This window comes from Mercenaria mercenaria, chromosome 17, assembly GCF_021730395.1.
Source record: "Mercenaria mercenaria strain notata chromosome 17, MADL_Memer_1, whole genome shotgun sequence".
In the NCBI taxonomy this organism is placed as follows: domain Eukaryota; kingdom Metazoa; phylum Mollusca; class Bivalvia; order Venerida; family Veneridae; genus Mercenaria; species Mercenaria mercenaria.
Window position 1 is genome coordinate 59,393,028 of NC_069377.1, and position 13,707 is coordinate 59,406,734.

Here is a 13,707-nt window from a genome sequence, read left to right on the forward strand (position 1 = left end):
TAAAATATGTATAGTATGTTGAAGGCGGTTTAGATTAATCTAAATACCCGTTTGATCAAATTTCAAATATTTTAAATGATTGTTGTTCGAAGTTAAATTCGGAAATAAAAAAATGGCATATGGCTGTGTGCATTGAAAATTGGAAAAATTCAATAAGAGTTCTAAGGGTTTTGAGACTTTGAGAATTTCAAAGTTAAAAGTATCCAAATATCATTGTTATCCGGCATTGTCTATGATGTGGTCAATAAAGTATGTTCGGACTATATTTAAATAAAAAATAGAATAGATTGCGTCTCTGCGGGCATGCATCTTCCGTCTTAATTTTAATTCCAATAGTATAGTTCCGGAATCCTTTTCAGGATTTTTAACAAGGCTTTTATAAACACAGTTATGTTACATCGCGATTGCATTTAGGATTATTTGTTTTGATTATGGTTAATTTCAAATAAATAAATTTACTTTCTATATCCTTTCAAAGATTTCTTCAGAAAACATTATTTTGTACAAATTAACATATCATTTAAATTACGCATGTGAACGCCCGCGCGTTGGAACCAAATGTTTCAACGGCAATAGTTAACGATAAAGGCGTTTTAAGACAAGATTCCACAACCTAACACCCACCCCTACAAAGCGAAATATCCAAAAAAATATTTAAACAAATTAAGCGTAACGCGTACTTGTGTTTGCATAAAAACACAAAAAAATTAAATTGTTTGGGCCAAAAGCTCTGTGTTCATATATAAATGTGTGAGAATATAGATAGTCAACTCTGTTTCTCTACAGTAGTATAATTTCCTTCAAGATCGTGCAGGACATGATATCTTAGCTTATTGTTTCTTAATAGGGATTTATTAATTCGTGATGTTTGTTTAGAATGTTGAAGAGTGAGATTATCGCGCGTATCTGTGTTGAAAAAATACTAGCTTGTATCTTGTATAACAATAACTATGTTACGTATTTAAGCACTGTTGTAAGTCGGCATTAAAATATTTCTCTAAATATCCGCAGTTTCAATATTTTTAAAATGATATGAAGGTGTTTTCTTGTAGGTAGTTAGAAAATTCGGAATAAAAAATAGGGCGTGTCTTGGTTTGCTGAAAATTTGAAATGATCACAAGTATTAAGGGTTCTACTGGAATCGCTTTTTGATGACTTTCGCAGAAATTATTTCCAGTGTGTAGAAAGTACACATTTGTAATCGGAATTGCTTTGGGTCAATAAATGTATTTCGGGGCTTGCTATTCTTAAACATAATATAGTATAGAAAAAAATGACGTTCCGAATGCTTACCGGCAGGGCCATCAATCTTCTTGTATCTCCAATTTTAATTTAGCAAGCAAGACTTGTGTTCTTTGTGACCTAATACAGGTTATTTTCACATAAAGTTCTAATGTAATATCCCTCAGTACTTTCATCTCAGGAATAGCCAAGTTCTTGTACGGTTATTTTGTTCATCGATAGGCTTTAAGAAAATTATTTCTTGACCTTTATGAACGCCGTTTGAGGAGAAAGATTTTTAGCACAAACGTATAAATTAACAATTTAACGCTTCGTACGTAGAATATCATATCCCATGCCGTCGCAAGCGACGCGCGCTTTGAAGAAAATATGATCCAACCTATATACGCTTTTCTATGAATTGTTTGTGATATTATTATGCGGGTTGTGAGTTTTGGTAACTGCGAAAATCACGTAACTGAAAATCATTGACACGGGCAAAATGCATCCTGGTGTTCATATATAAATGTGTGAGAATATATGATAAGTCAACTCTGGTTTCTCTACAGTCACGTATAAATCTTTCGCCTTTTACTAAAGATTTCCGTGCAGAGGAACATGCTATGAGTCTATAGACTTATTTCTGTTGTCCCTTTAATTAGGGATATTATGTAAATTCCAGCGTGATGCTTTGTTTAGAAATTGTTGAATGGAGTGAGATTATGCGCGGCGTTGATGCATGTGTTGAAAGATAAGATTACATTACTGCTGTCGCTTATCTTGTCATTTAACAATAAAACTATGTATACGTATGTTGAAGCCACTGGTTGTGTATGAGGTCGGTTCATTAAAAAGGTATTAAACTCTCGTAAACTACTCCCGCACGTTTGGATCAAAATATTTTCTACAATATAGAGTGTGATTGAAAGCTGATTGTTTTTATCTTCGTAAGGTAGTTAGAAAATTCGGCAAATAAAAAAGATAGGGCCGTGTGCTTGGCTTGTGCTAGACAAATTTGAAAAATTCGGAACTCACGCAAGTTTCATTAAGGGTGTCTACTGGAGAATCGCATTTTTGATGACACTTTCGCAAGAAGATTATTTTTCACAAAGTAGAGTGTACGAAAGTACTCCACATTTGTAATCCGGCATATTGTCTATGATGTGGTCAAATAAAATGTATAGTTCGGAGTGCTTGCTTATTACAGTTTAAGACATAATATAGTAATAGAAAAAAATATGGAACGCTTCACGAATTTGCGTGTCATCCTTGCGCAGGGGCCATGCTAATCTTCTCTGTATCGTTCCAATTTTAGTATATGTACTGCCGAAGCAAGTACATTAGTGTTCTCTTGTGAATGCCTTTATATACGAGGGCTTATTTTTCTCAACCATCAACAGGCTTCTTAAATGTAATATCACCTACAGTTACTTGTTAACATCTGCAGGAAATATGGCCAAGTTCTTGTACGGATTATTTTGTGTTCATCAGATTAATGGTCTAATTTTCAAATGAAAATTAAAGTTTCCTTTGACTCCTTTCTAAATGAATCTGCCGTTTCAGAGGAGAAAGCATTTATTTCATGCTACAAATCGTGATAAATTTGTATACAATTTAAACACGCTATCGGTACGTTATGATATGATTCATATCCGCCATGCGCGTGCGCAAGCGCGACGCGCGCGTTTTGAACGGAAACAATATATTGATTCCAAGCCGGCTCTGTATGATACGGCCGTTTTAAACGAGAAATGACCAAAGAGATAGTTTTAAGACACTAAGACGTCCCCCACCCCCACCCCCTTACAAGGCGAAGGTATAATGGCCTCCAACAAAGCGAAAATATCCATATATCAACACAAAATATTTTAAGCGGCGTAAACGTCACAGTAACGTTACAGATTCGCGCTTTTTGCCATAAGCTGAAATACTGCATCGAAAACACAATATAAAAATTGCTGTATGAATTGTTTGTGATATTATTATGCGGGTTGTGAGTTTTGGTAACTGCGAAAATCACGTAACTGAAAATCATTGACACGGGCAAAATGCATCCTGGTGTTCATATATAAATGTGTGAGAATATATGATAAGTCAACTCTGGTTTCTCTACAGTCACGTATAAATCTTTCGCCTTTTACTAAAGATTTCCGTGCAGAGGAACATGCTATGATCTATAGACTTATTTCTGTTGTCCCTTTAATTAGGGATATTATGTAAATTCCAGCGTGATGCTTTGTTTAGAAATTGTTGAATGGAGTGAGATTATGCGCGGCGTTGATGCATGTGTTGAAAGATAAGATTACATTACTGCTGTCGCTTATCTTGTCATTTAACAATAAAACTATGTATACGTATGTTGAAGCCACTGGTTGTGTATGAGGTCGGTTCATTAAAAAGGTATTAAACTCTCGTAAACTACTCCCGCACGTTTGGATCAAAATATTTTCTACAATATAGAGTGTGATTGAAAGCTGATTGTTTTTATCTTCGTAAGGTAGTTAGAAAATTCGGCAAATAAAAAAGATAGGGCCGTGTGCTTGGCTTGTGCTAGACAAATTTGAAAAATTCGGAACTCACGCAAGTTTCATTAAGGGTGTCTACTGGAGAATCGCATTTTTGATGACACTTTCGCAAGAAGATTATTTTTCACAAAGTAGAGTGTACGAAAGTACTCCACATTTGTAATCCGGCATATTGTCTATGATGTGGTCAAATAAAATGTATAGTTCGGAGTGCTTGCTTATTACAGTTTAAGACATAATATAGTAATAGAAAAAAATATGGAACGCTTCACGAATTTGCGTGTCATCCTTGCGCAGGGGCCATGCTAATCTTCTCTGTATCGTTCCAATTTTAGTATATGTACTGCCGAAGCAAGTACATTAGTGTTCTCTTGTGAATGCCTTTATATACGAGGGCTTATTTTTCTCAACCATCAACAGGCTTCTTAAATGTAATATCACCTACAGTTACTTGTTAACATCTGCAGGAAATATGGCCAAGTTCTTGTACGGATTATTTTGTGTTCATCAGATTAATGGTCTAATTTTCAAATGAAAATTAAAGTTTCCTTTGACTCCTTTCTAAATGAATCTGCCGTTTCAGAGGAGAAAGCATTTATTTCATGCTACAAATCGTGATAAATTTGTATACAATTTAAACACGCTATCGGTACGTTATGATATGATTCATATCCGCCATGCGCGTGCGCAAGCGCGACGCGCGCGTTTTGAACGGAACACATATATTGATTCCAAGCCGGCTCTGTATGATACGGCCGTTTTAAACGAGAAATGACCAAAGAGATAGTTTTAAGACACTAAGACGTCCCCCACCCCCACCCCCTTACAAGGCGAAGGTATAATGGCCTCCAACAAAGCGAAAATATCCATATATCAACACAAAATATTTTAAGCGGCGTAAACGTCACAGTAACGTTACAGATTCGCGCTTTTTGCCATAAGATGAAATACTGCATCGAAAACACAATATAAAAATTGCTGTATGAATTGTTTGTGATATTATTATGCGGGTTGTGAGTTTTGGTAACTGCGAAAATCACGTAACTGAAAATCATTGACACGGGCAAAATGCATCCTGGTGTTCATATATAAATGTGTGAGAATATATGATAAGTCAACTCTGGTTTCTCTACAGTCACGTATAAATCTTTCGCCTTTTACTAAAGATTTCCGTGCAGAGGAACATGCTATGAGTCTATAGACTTATTTCTGTTGTCCCTTTAATTAGGGATATTATGTAAATTCCAGCGTGATGCTTTGTTTAGAAATTGTTGAATGGAGTGAGATTATGCGCGGCGTTGATGCATGTGTTGAAAGATAAGATTACATTACTGCTGTCGCTTATCTTGTCATTTAACAATAAAACTATGTATACGTATGTTGAAGCCACTGGTTGTGTATGAGGTCGGTTCATTAAAAAGGTATTAAACTCTCGTAAACTACTCCCGCACGTTTGGATCAAAATATTTTCTACAATATAGAGTGTGATTGAAAGCTGATTGTTTTTATCTTCGTAAGGTAGTTAGAAAATTCGGCAAATAAAAAAGATAGGGCCGTGTGCTTGGCTTGTGCTAGACAAATTTGAAAAATTCGGAACTCACGCAAGTTTCATTAAGGGTGTCTACTGGAGAATCGCATTTTTGATGACACTTTCGCAAGAAGATTATTTTTCACAAAGTAGAGTGTACGAAAGTACTCCACATTTGTAATCCGGCATATTGTCTATGATGTGGTCAAATAAAATGTATAGTTCGGAGTGCTTGCTTATTACAGTTTAAGACATAATATAGTAATAGAAAAAAATATGGAACGCTTCACGAATTTGCGTGTCATCCTTGCGCAGGGGCCATGCTAATCTTCTCTGTATCGTTCCAATTTTAGTATATGTACTGCCGAAGCAAGTACATTAGTGTTCTCTTGTGAATGCCTTTATATACGAGGGCTTATTTTTCTCAACCATCAACAGGCTTCTTAAATGTAATATCACCTACAGTTACTTGTTAACATCTGCAGGAAATATGGCCAAGTTCTTGTACGGATTATTTTGTGTTCATCAGATTAATGGTCTAATTTTCAAATGAAAATTAAAGTTTCCTTTGACTCCTTTCTAAATGAATCTGCCGTTTCAGAGGAGAAAGCATTTATTTCATGCTACAAATCGTGATAAATTTGTATACAATTTAAACACGCTATCGGTACGTTATGATATGATCATATCCGCCATGCGCGTGCGCAAGCGCGACGCGCGCGTTTTGAACGGAACACATATATTGATTCCAAGCCGGCTCTGTATGATACGGCCGTTTTAAACGAGAAATGACCAAAGAGATAGTTTTAAGACACTAAGACGTCCCCCACCCCCACCCCCTTACAAGGCGAAGGTATAATGGCCTCCAACAAAGCGAAAATATCCATATATCAACACAAAATATTTTAAGCGGCGTAAACGTCACAGTAACGTTACAGATTCGCGCTTTTTGCCATAAGATGAAATACTGCATCGAAAACACAATATAAAAATTGCTGTATGAATTGTTTGTGATATTATTATGCGGGTTGTGAGTTTTGGTAACTGCGAAAATCACGTAACTGAAAATCATTGACACGGGCAAAATGCATCCTGGTGTTCATATATAAATGTGTGAGAATATATGATAAGTCAACTCTGGTTTCTCTACAGTCACGTATAAATCTTTCGCCTTTTACTAAAGATTTCCGTGCAGAGGAACATGCTATGAGTCTATAGACTTATTTCTGTTGTCCCTTTAATTAGGGATATTATGTAAATTCCAGCGTGATGCTTTGTTTAGAAATTGTTGAATGGAGTGAGATTATGCGCGGCGTTGATGCATGTGTTGAAAGATAAGATTACATTACTGCTGTCGCTTATCTTGTCATTTAACAATAAAACTATGTATACGTATGTTGAAGCCACTGGTTGTGTATGAGGTCGGTTCATTAAAAAGGTATTAAACTCTCGTAAACTACTCCCGCACGTTTGGATCAAAATATTTTCTACAATATAGAGTGTGATTGAAAGCTGATTGTTTTTATCTTCGTAAGGTAGTTAGAAAATTCGGCAAATAAAAAAGATAGGGCCGTGTGCTTGGCTTGTGCTAGACAAATTTGAAAAATTCGGAACTCACGCAAGTTTCATTAAGGGTGTCTACTGGAGAATCGCATTTTTGATGACACTTTCGCAAGAAGATTATTTTCACAAAGTAGAGTGTACGAAAGTACTCCACATTTGTAATCCGGCATATTGTCTATGATGTGGTCAAATAAAATGTATAGTTCGGAGTGCTTGCTTATTACAGTTTAAGACATAATATAGTAATAGAAAAAAATATGGAACGCTTCACGAATTTGCGTGTCATCCTTGCGCAGGGGCCATGCTAATCTTCTCTGTATCGTTCCAATTTTAGTATATGTACTGCCGAAGCAAGTACATTAGTGTTCTCTTGTGAATGCCTTTATATACGAGGGCTTATTTTTCTCAACCATCAACAGGCTTCTTAAATGTAATATCACCTACAGTTACTTGTTAACATCTGCAGGAAATATGGCCAAGTTCTTGTACGGATTATTTTGTGTTCATCAGATTAATGGTCTAATTTTCAAATGAAAATTAAAGTTTCCTTTGACTCCTTTCTAAATGAATCTGCCGTTTCAGAGGAGAAAGCATTTATTTCATGCTACAAATCGTGATAAATTTGTATACAATTTAAACACGCTATCGGTACGTTATGATATGATTCATATCCGCCATGCGCGTGCGCAAGCGCGACGCGCGCGTTTTGAACGGAACACATATATTGATTCCAAGCCGGCTCTGTATGATACGGCCGTTTTAAACGAGAAATGACCAAAGAGATAGTTTTAAGACACTAAGACGTCCCCCACCCCCACCCCCTTACAAGGCGAAGGTATAATGGCCTCCAACAAAGCGAAAATATCCATATATCAACACAAAATATTTTAAGCGGCGTAAACGTCACAGTAACGTTACAGATTCGCGCTTTTTGCCATAAGATGAAATACTGCATCGAAAACACAATATAAAAATTGCTGTATGAATTGTTTGTGATATTATTATGCGGGTTGTGAGTTTTGGTAACTGCGAAAATCACGTAACTGAAAATCATTGACACGGGCAAAATGCATCCTGGTGTTCATATATAAATGTGTGAGAATATATGATAAGTCAACTCTGGTTTCTCTACAGTCACGTATAAATCTTTCGCCTTTTACTAAAGATTTCCGTGCAGAGGAACATGCTATGAGTCTATAGACTTATTTCTGTTGTCCCTTTAATTAGGGATATTATGTAAATTCCAGCGTGATGCTTTGTTTAGAAATTGTTGAATGGAGTGAGATTATGCGCGGCGTTGATGCATGTGTTGAAAGATAAGATTACATTACTGCTGTCGCTTATCTTGTCATTTAACAATAAAACTATGTATACGTATGTTGAAGCCACTGGTTGTGTATGAGGTCGGTTCATTAAAAAGGTATTAAACTCTCGTAAATACTCCCGCACGTTTGGATCAAAATATTTTCTACAATATAGAGTGTGATTGAAAGCTGATTGTTTTTATCTTCGTAAGGTAGTTAGAAAATTCGGCAAATAAAAAAGATAGGGCCGTGTGCTTGGCTTGTGCTAGACAAATTTGAAAAATTCGGAACTCACGCAAGTTTCATTAAGGGTGTCTACTGGAGAATCGCATTTTTGATGACACTTTCGCAAGAAGATTATTTTTCACAAAGTAGAGTGTACGAAAGTACTCCACATTTGTAATCCGGCATATTGTCTATGATGTGGTCAAATAAAATGTATAGTTCGGAGTGCTTGCTTATTACAGTTTAAGACATAATATAGTAATAGAAAAAAATATGGAACGCTTCACGAATTTGCGTGTCATCCTTGCGCAGGGGCCATGCTAATCTTCTCTGTATCGTTCCAATTTTAGTATATGTACTGCCGAAGCAAGTACATTAGTGTTCTCTTGTGAATGCCTTTATATACGAGGGCTTATTTTTCTCAACCATCAACAGGCTTCTTAAATGTAATATCACCTACAGTACTTGTTAACATCTGCAGGAAATATGGCCAAGTTCTTGTACGGATTATTTTGTGTTCATCAGATTAATGGTCTAATTTTCAAATGAAAATTAAAGTTTCCTTTGACTCCTTTCTAAATGAATCTGCCGTTTCAGAGGAGAAAGCATTTATTTCATGCTACAAATCGTGATAAATTTGTATACAATTTAAACACGTATCGGTACGTTATGATATGATTCATATCCGCCATGCGCGTGCGCAAGCGCGACGCGCGCGTTTTGAACGGAACACATATATTGATTCCAAGCCGGCTCTGTATGATACGGCCGTTTTAAACGAGAAATGACCAAAGAGATAGTTTTAAGACACTAAGACGTCCCCCACCCCCACCCCCTTACAAGGCGAAGGTATAATGGCCTCCAACAAAGCGAAAATATCCATATATCAACACAAAATATTTTAAGCGGCGTAAACGTCACAGTAACGTTACAGATTCGCGCTTTTTGCCATAAGATGAAATACTGCATCGAAAACACAATATAAAAATTGCTGTATGAATTGTTTGTGATATTATTATGCGGGTTGTGAGTTTTGGTAACTGCGAAAATCACGTAACTGAAAATCATTGACACGGGCAAAATGCATCCTGGTGTTCATATATAAATGTGTGAGAATATATGATAAGTCAACTCTGGTTTCTCTACAGTCACGTATAAATCTTTCGCCTTTTACTAAAGATTTCCGTGCAGAGGAACATGCTATGAGTCTATAGACTTATTTCTGTTGTCCCTTTAATTAGGGATATTATGTAAATTCCAGCGTGATGCTTTGTTTAGAAATTGTTGAATGGAGTGAGATTATGCGCGGCGTTGATGCATGTGTTGAAAGATAAGATTACATTACTGCTGTCGCTTATCTTGTCATTTAACAATAAAACTATGTATACGTATGTTGAAGCCACTGGTTGTGTATGAGGTCGGTTCATTAAAAAGGTATTAAACTCTCGTAAAATACTCCCGCACGTTTGGATCAAAATATTTTCTACAATATAGAGTGTGATTGAAAGCTGATTGTTTTTATCTTCGTAAGGTAGTTAGAAAATTCGGCAAATAAAAAAGATAGGGCCGTGTGCTTGGCTTGTGCTAGACAAATTTGAAAAATTCGGAACTCACGCAAGTTTCATTAAGGGTGTCTACTGGAGAATCGCATTTTTGATGACACTTTCGCAAGAAGATTATTTTTCACAAAGTAGAGTGTACGAAAGTACTCCACATTTGTAATCCGGCATATTGTCTATGATGTGGTCAAATAAAATGTATAGTTCGGAGTGCTTGCTTATTACAGTTTAAGACATAATATAGTAATAGAAAAAAAATATGGAACGCTTCACGAATTTGCGTGTCATCCTTGCGCAGGGGCCATGCTAATCTTCTCTGTATCGTTCCAATTTTAGTATATGTACTGCCGAAGCAAGTACATTAGTGTTCTCTTGTGAATGCCTTTATATACGAGGGCTTATTTTTCTCAACCATCAACAGGCTTCTTAAATGTAATATCACCTACAGTCACTTGTTAACATCTGCAGGAAATATGGCCAAGTTCTTGTACGGATTATTTTGTGTTCATCAGATTAATGGTCTAATTTTCAAATGAAAATTAAAGTTTCCTTTGACTCCTTTCTAAATGAATCTGCCGTTTCAGAGGAGAAAGCATTTATTTCATGCTACAAATCGTGATAAATTTGTATACAATTTAAACACGCTATCGTACGTTATGATATGATTCATATCCGCCATGCGCGTGCGCAAGCGCGACGCGCGCGTTTTGAACGGAACACATATATTGATTCCAAGCCGGCTCTGTATGATACGGCCGTTTTAAACGAGAAATGACCAAAGAGATAGTTTTAAGACACTAAGACGTCCCCCACCCCCACCCCCTTACAAGGCGAAGGTATAATGGCCTCCAACAAAGCGAAAATATCCATATATCAACACAAAATATTTTAAGCGGCGTAAACGTCACAGTAACGTTACAGATTCGCGCTTTTTGCCATAAGATGAAATACTGCATCGAAAACACAATATAAAAATTGCTGTATGAATTGTTTGTGATATTATTATGCGGGTTGTGAGTTTTGGTAACTGCGAAAATCACGTAACTGAAAATCATTGACACGGGCAAAATGCATCCTGGTGTTCATATATAAATGTGTGAGAATATATGATAAGTCAACTCTGGTTTCTCTACAGTCACGTATAAATCTTTCGCCTTTTACTAAAGATTTCCGTGCAGAGGAACATGCTATGAGTCTATAGACTTATTTCTGTTGTCCCTTTAATTAGGGATATTATGTAAATTCCAGCGTGATGCTTTGTTTAGAAATTGTTGAATGGAGTGAGATTATGCGCGGCGTTGATGCATGTGTTGAAAGATAAGATTACATTTACTGCTGTCGCTTATCTTGTCATTTAACAATAAAACTATGTATACGTATGTTGAAGCCACTGGTTGTGTATGAGGTCGGTTCATTAAAAAGGTATTAAACTCTCGTAAACTACTCCCGCACGTTTGGATCAAAATATTTTCTACAATATAGAGTGTGATTGAAAGCTGATTGTTTTTATCTTCGTAAGGTAGTTAGAAAATTTCGGCAAATAAAAAAGATAGGGCCGTGTGCTTGCTTGTGCTAGACAAATTTGAAAAATTCGGAACTCACGCAAGTTTCATTAAGGGTGTCTACTGGAGAATCGCATTTTTGATGACACTTTCGCAGAAGATTATATTTCACAAAGTAGAGTGTACGAAAGTACTCCACATTTGTAATCCGCATATTGTCTATGATGTGGTCAAATAAAATGTATAGTTCGGAGTGCTTGCTTATTACAGTTTAAGACATAATATAGTAATAGAAAAAAAATATGGAACGCTTCACGAATTTGCGTGTCATCCTTGCGCAGGGGCCATGCTAATCTTCTCTGTATCGTTCCAATTTTAGTATATGTACTGCCGAAGCAAGTACATTAGTGTTCTCTTGTGAATGCCTTTATATACGAGGGCTTATTTTTCTCAACCATCAACAGGCTTCTTAAATGTAATATCACCTACAGTCACTTGTTAACATCTGCAGGAAATATGGCCAAGTTCTTGTACGGATTATTTTGTGTTCATCAGATTAATGGTCTAATTTTCAAATGAAAATTAAAGTTTCCTTTGACTCCTTTCTAAATGAATCTGCCGTTTCAGAGGAGAAAGCATTTATTTCATGCTACAAATCGTGATAAATTTGTATACAATTAAACACGTTATCGGTACGTTATGATATGATTCATATCCGCCATGCGCGTGCGCAAGCGCGACGCGCGCGTTTTGAACGGAACACATATATTGATTCCAAGCCGGCTCTGTATGATACGGCCGTTTTAAACGAGAAATGACCAAAGAGATAGTTTTAAGACACTAAGACGTCCCCCACCCCCACCCCCTTACAAGGCAAAGGGTATAATGGCCTCCAACAAAGCGAAAATATCCATATATCAACACAAAATATTTTAAGCGGCGTAAACGTCACAGTAACGTTACAGATTCGCGCGCTTTTTGCCATAAGATGAAATACTGCATCGAAAACACAATATAAAAATTGCTGTATGAATTGTTTGTGATATTATTATGCGGGTTGTGAGTTTTGGTAACTGCGAAAATCACGTAACTGAAAATCATTGACACGGGCAAAATGCATCCTGGTGTTCATATATAAATGTGTGAGAATATATGATAAGTCAACTCTGGTTTCTCTACAGTCACGTATAAATCTTTCGCCTTTTACTAAAGATTTCCGTGCAGAGGAACATGCTATGAGTCTATAGACTTATTTCTGTTGTCCCTTTAATTAGGGATATTATGTAAATTCCAGCGTGATGCTTTGTTTAGAAATTGTTGAATGGAGTGAGATTATGCGCGGCGTTGATGCATGTGTTGAAAGATAAGATTACATTACTGCTGTCGCTTATCTTGTCATTTAACAATAAAACTATGTATACGTATGTTGAAGCCACTGGTTGTGTATGAGGTCGGTTCATTAAAAAGGTATTAAACTCTCGTAAAATACTCCCGCACGTTTGGATCAAAATATTTTCTACAATATAGAGTGTGATTGAAAGCTGATTGTTTTTATCTTCGTAAGGTAGTTAGAAAATTCGGCAAATAAAAAAGATAGGGCCGTGTGCTTGGCTTGTGCTAGACAAATTTGAAAAATTCGGAACTCACGCAAGTTTCATTAAGGGTGTCTACTGGAGAATCGCATTTTTGATGACACTTTCGCAAGAAGATTATATTTCACAAAGTAGAGTGTACGAAAGTACTCCACATTTGTAATCCGGCATATTGTCTATGATGTGGTCAAATAAAATGTATAGTTCGGAGTGCTTGCTTATTACAGTTTAAGACATAATATAGTAATAGAAAAAAAATATGGAACGCTTCACGAATTTGCGTGTCATCCTTGCGCAGGGGCCATGCTAATCTTCTCTGTATCGTTCCAATTTTAGTATATGTACTGCCGAAGCAAGTACATTAGTGTTCTCTTGTGAATGCCTTTATATACGAGGGCTTATTTTTCTCAACCATCAACAGGCTTCTTAAATGTAATATCACCTACAGTCACTTGTTAACATCTGCAGGAAATATGGCCAAGTTCTTGTACGGATTATTTTGTGTTCATCAGATTAATGGTCTAATTTTCAAATGAAAATTAAAGTTTCCTTTGACTCCTTTCTAAATGAATCTGCCGTTTCAGAGGAGAAAGCATTTATTTCATGCTACAAATCGTGATAAATTTGTATACAATTTAAACACGTTATCGGTACGTTATGATATGATTCATATCCGCCATGCGCGTGC

At 36.3% G+C, this 13,707-nt stretch overlaps 16 non-coding genes across 16 annotated transcripts; 8 read left to right on the top strand and 8 right to left on the bottom strand.

Annotated features, from left to right (window-relative positions):
• The first annotated feature begins 1,770 nt into the window (after window positions 1-1,770).
• Window positions 1,771-1,888, top strand: LOC123537666 (U5 spliceosomal RNA). Its single transcript, XR_006683606.1, has one exon. It is a non-coding gene; the product is annotated as a U5 spliceosomal RNA (small nuclear RNA).
• A 565-nt stretch (window positions 1,889-2,453) lies between these two features.
• Window positions 2,454-2,560, bottom strand: LOC123537676 (U6 spliceosomal RNA). Its single transcript, XR_006683615.1, has one exon. It is a non-coding gene; the product is annotated as a U6 spliceosomal RNA (small nuclear RNA).
• Window positions 2,561-3,316: 756 nt separating this feature from the next.
• On the top strand, window positions 3,317-3,433 carry LOC128550400 (U5 spliceosomal RNA). The gene has a single exon (XR_008368263.1). It is a non-coding gene; the product is annotated as a U5 spliceosomal RNA (small nuclear RNA).
• A 565-nt stretch (window positions 3,434-3,998) lies between these two features.
• Window positions 3,999-4,105, bottom strand: LOC123537675 (U6 spliceosomal RNA). Its single transcript, XR_006683614.1, has one exon. It is a non-coding gene; the product is annotated as a U6 spliceosomal RNA (small nuclear RNA).
• Window positions 4,106-4,861: 756 nt separating this feature from the next.
• LOC123537684 (U5 spliceosomal RNA) lies at window positions 4,862-4,979 on the top strand. Its single transcript, XR_006683623.1, has one exon. It is a non-coding gene; the product is annotated as a U5 spliceosomal RNA (small nuclear RNA).
• Window positions 4,980-5,544: 565 nt separating this feature from the next.
• Window positions 5,545-5,651, bottom strand: LOC123537674 (U6 spliceosomal RNA). Its single transcript, XR_006683613.1, has one exon. It is a non-coding gene; the product is annotated as a U6 spliceosomal RNA (small nuclear RNA).
• Window positions 5,652-6,406: 755 nt separating this feature from the next.
• On the top strand, window positions 6,407-6,524 carry LOC123537664 (U5 spliceosomal RNA). The gene has a single exon (XR_006683604.1). It is a non-coding gene; the product is annotated as a U5 spliceosomal RNA (small nuclear RNA).
• Window positions 6,525-7,088: 564 nt separating this feature from the next.
• LOC123537672 (U6 spliceosomal RNA) lies at window positions 7,089-7,195 on the bottom strand. The gene has a single exon (XR_006683611.1). It is a non-coding gene; the product is annotated as a U6 spliceosomal RNA (small nuclear RNA).
• Window positions 7,196-7,951: 756 nt separating this feature from the next.
• LOC123537663 (U5 spliceosomal RNA) lies at window positions 7,952-8,069 on the top strand. Its single transcript, XR_006683603.1, has one exon. It is a non-coding gene; the product is annotated as a U5 spliceosomal RNA (small nuclear RNA).
• A 564-nt stretch (window positions 8,070-8,633) lies between these two features.
• On the bottom strand, window positions 8,634-8,740 carry LOC123537671 (U6 spliceosomal RNA). Its single transcript, XR_006683610.1, has one exon. It is a non-coding gene; the product is annotated as a U6 spliceosomal RNA (small nuclear RNA).
• Window positions 8,741-9,494: 754 nt separating this feature from the next.
• On the top strand, window positions 9,495-9,612 carry LOC123537662 (U5 spliceosomal RNA). The gene has a single exon (XR_006683602.1). It is a non-coding gene; the product is annotated as a U5 spliceosomal RNA (small nuclear RNA).
• Window positions 9,613-10,178: 566 nt separating this feature from the next.
• LOC123537669 (U6 spliceosomal RNA) lies at window positions 10,179-10,285 on the bottom strand. Its single transcript, XR_006683609.1, has one exon. It is a non-coding gene; the product is annotated as a U6 spliceosomal RNA (small nuclear RNA).
• Window positions 10,286-11,040: 755 nt separating this feature from the next.
• On the top strand, window positions 11,041-11,158 carry LOC128550397 (U5 spliceosomal RNA). Its single transcript, XR_008368260.1, has one exon. It is a non-coding gene; the product is annotated as a U5 spliceosomal RNA (small nuclear RNA).
• Window positions 11,159-11,723: 565 nt separating this feature from the next.
• LOC128550402 (U6 spliceosomal RNA) lies at window positions 11,724-11,830 on the bottom strand. Its single transcript, XR_008368265.1, has one exon. It is a non-coding gene; the product is annotated as a U6 spliceosomal RNA (small nuclear RNA).
• A 758-nt stretch (window positions 11,831-12,588) lies between these two features.
• Window positions 12,589-12,706, top strand: LOC128550398 (U5 spliceosomal RNA). Its single transcript, XR_008368261.1, has one exon. It is a non-coding gene; the product is annotated as a U5 spliceosomal RNA (small nuclear RNA).
• Window positions 12,707-13,272: 566 nt separating this feature from the next.
• Window positions 13,273-13,379, bottom strand: LOC128550403 (U6 spliceosomal RNA). The gene has a single exon (XR_008368266.1). It is a non-coding gene; the product is annotated as a U6 spliceosomal RNA (small nuclear RNA).
• Window positions 13,380-13,707: the final 328 nt, after the last annotated feature.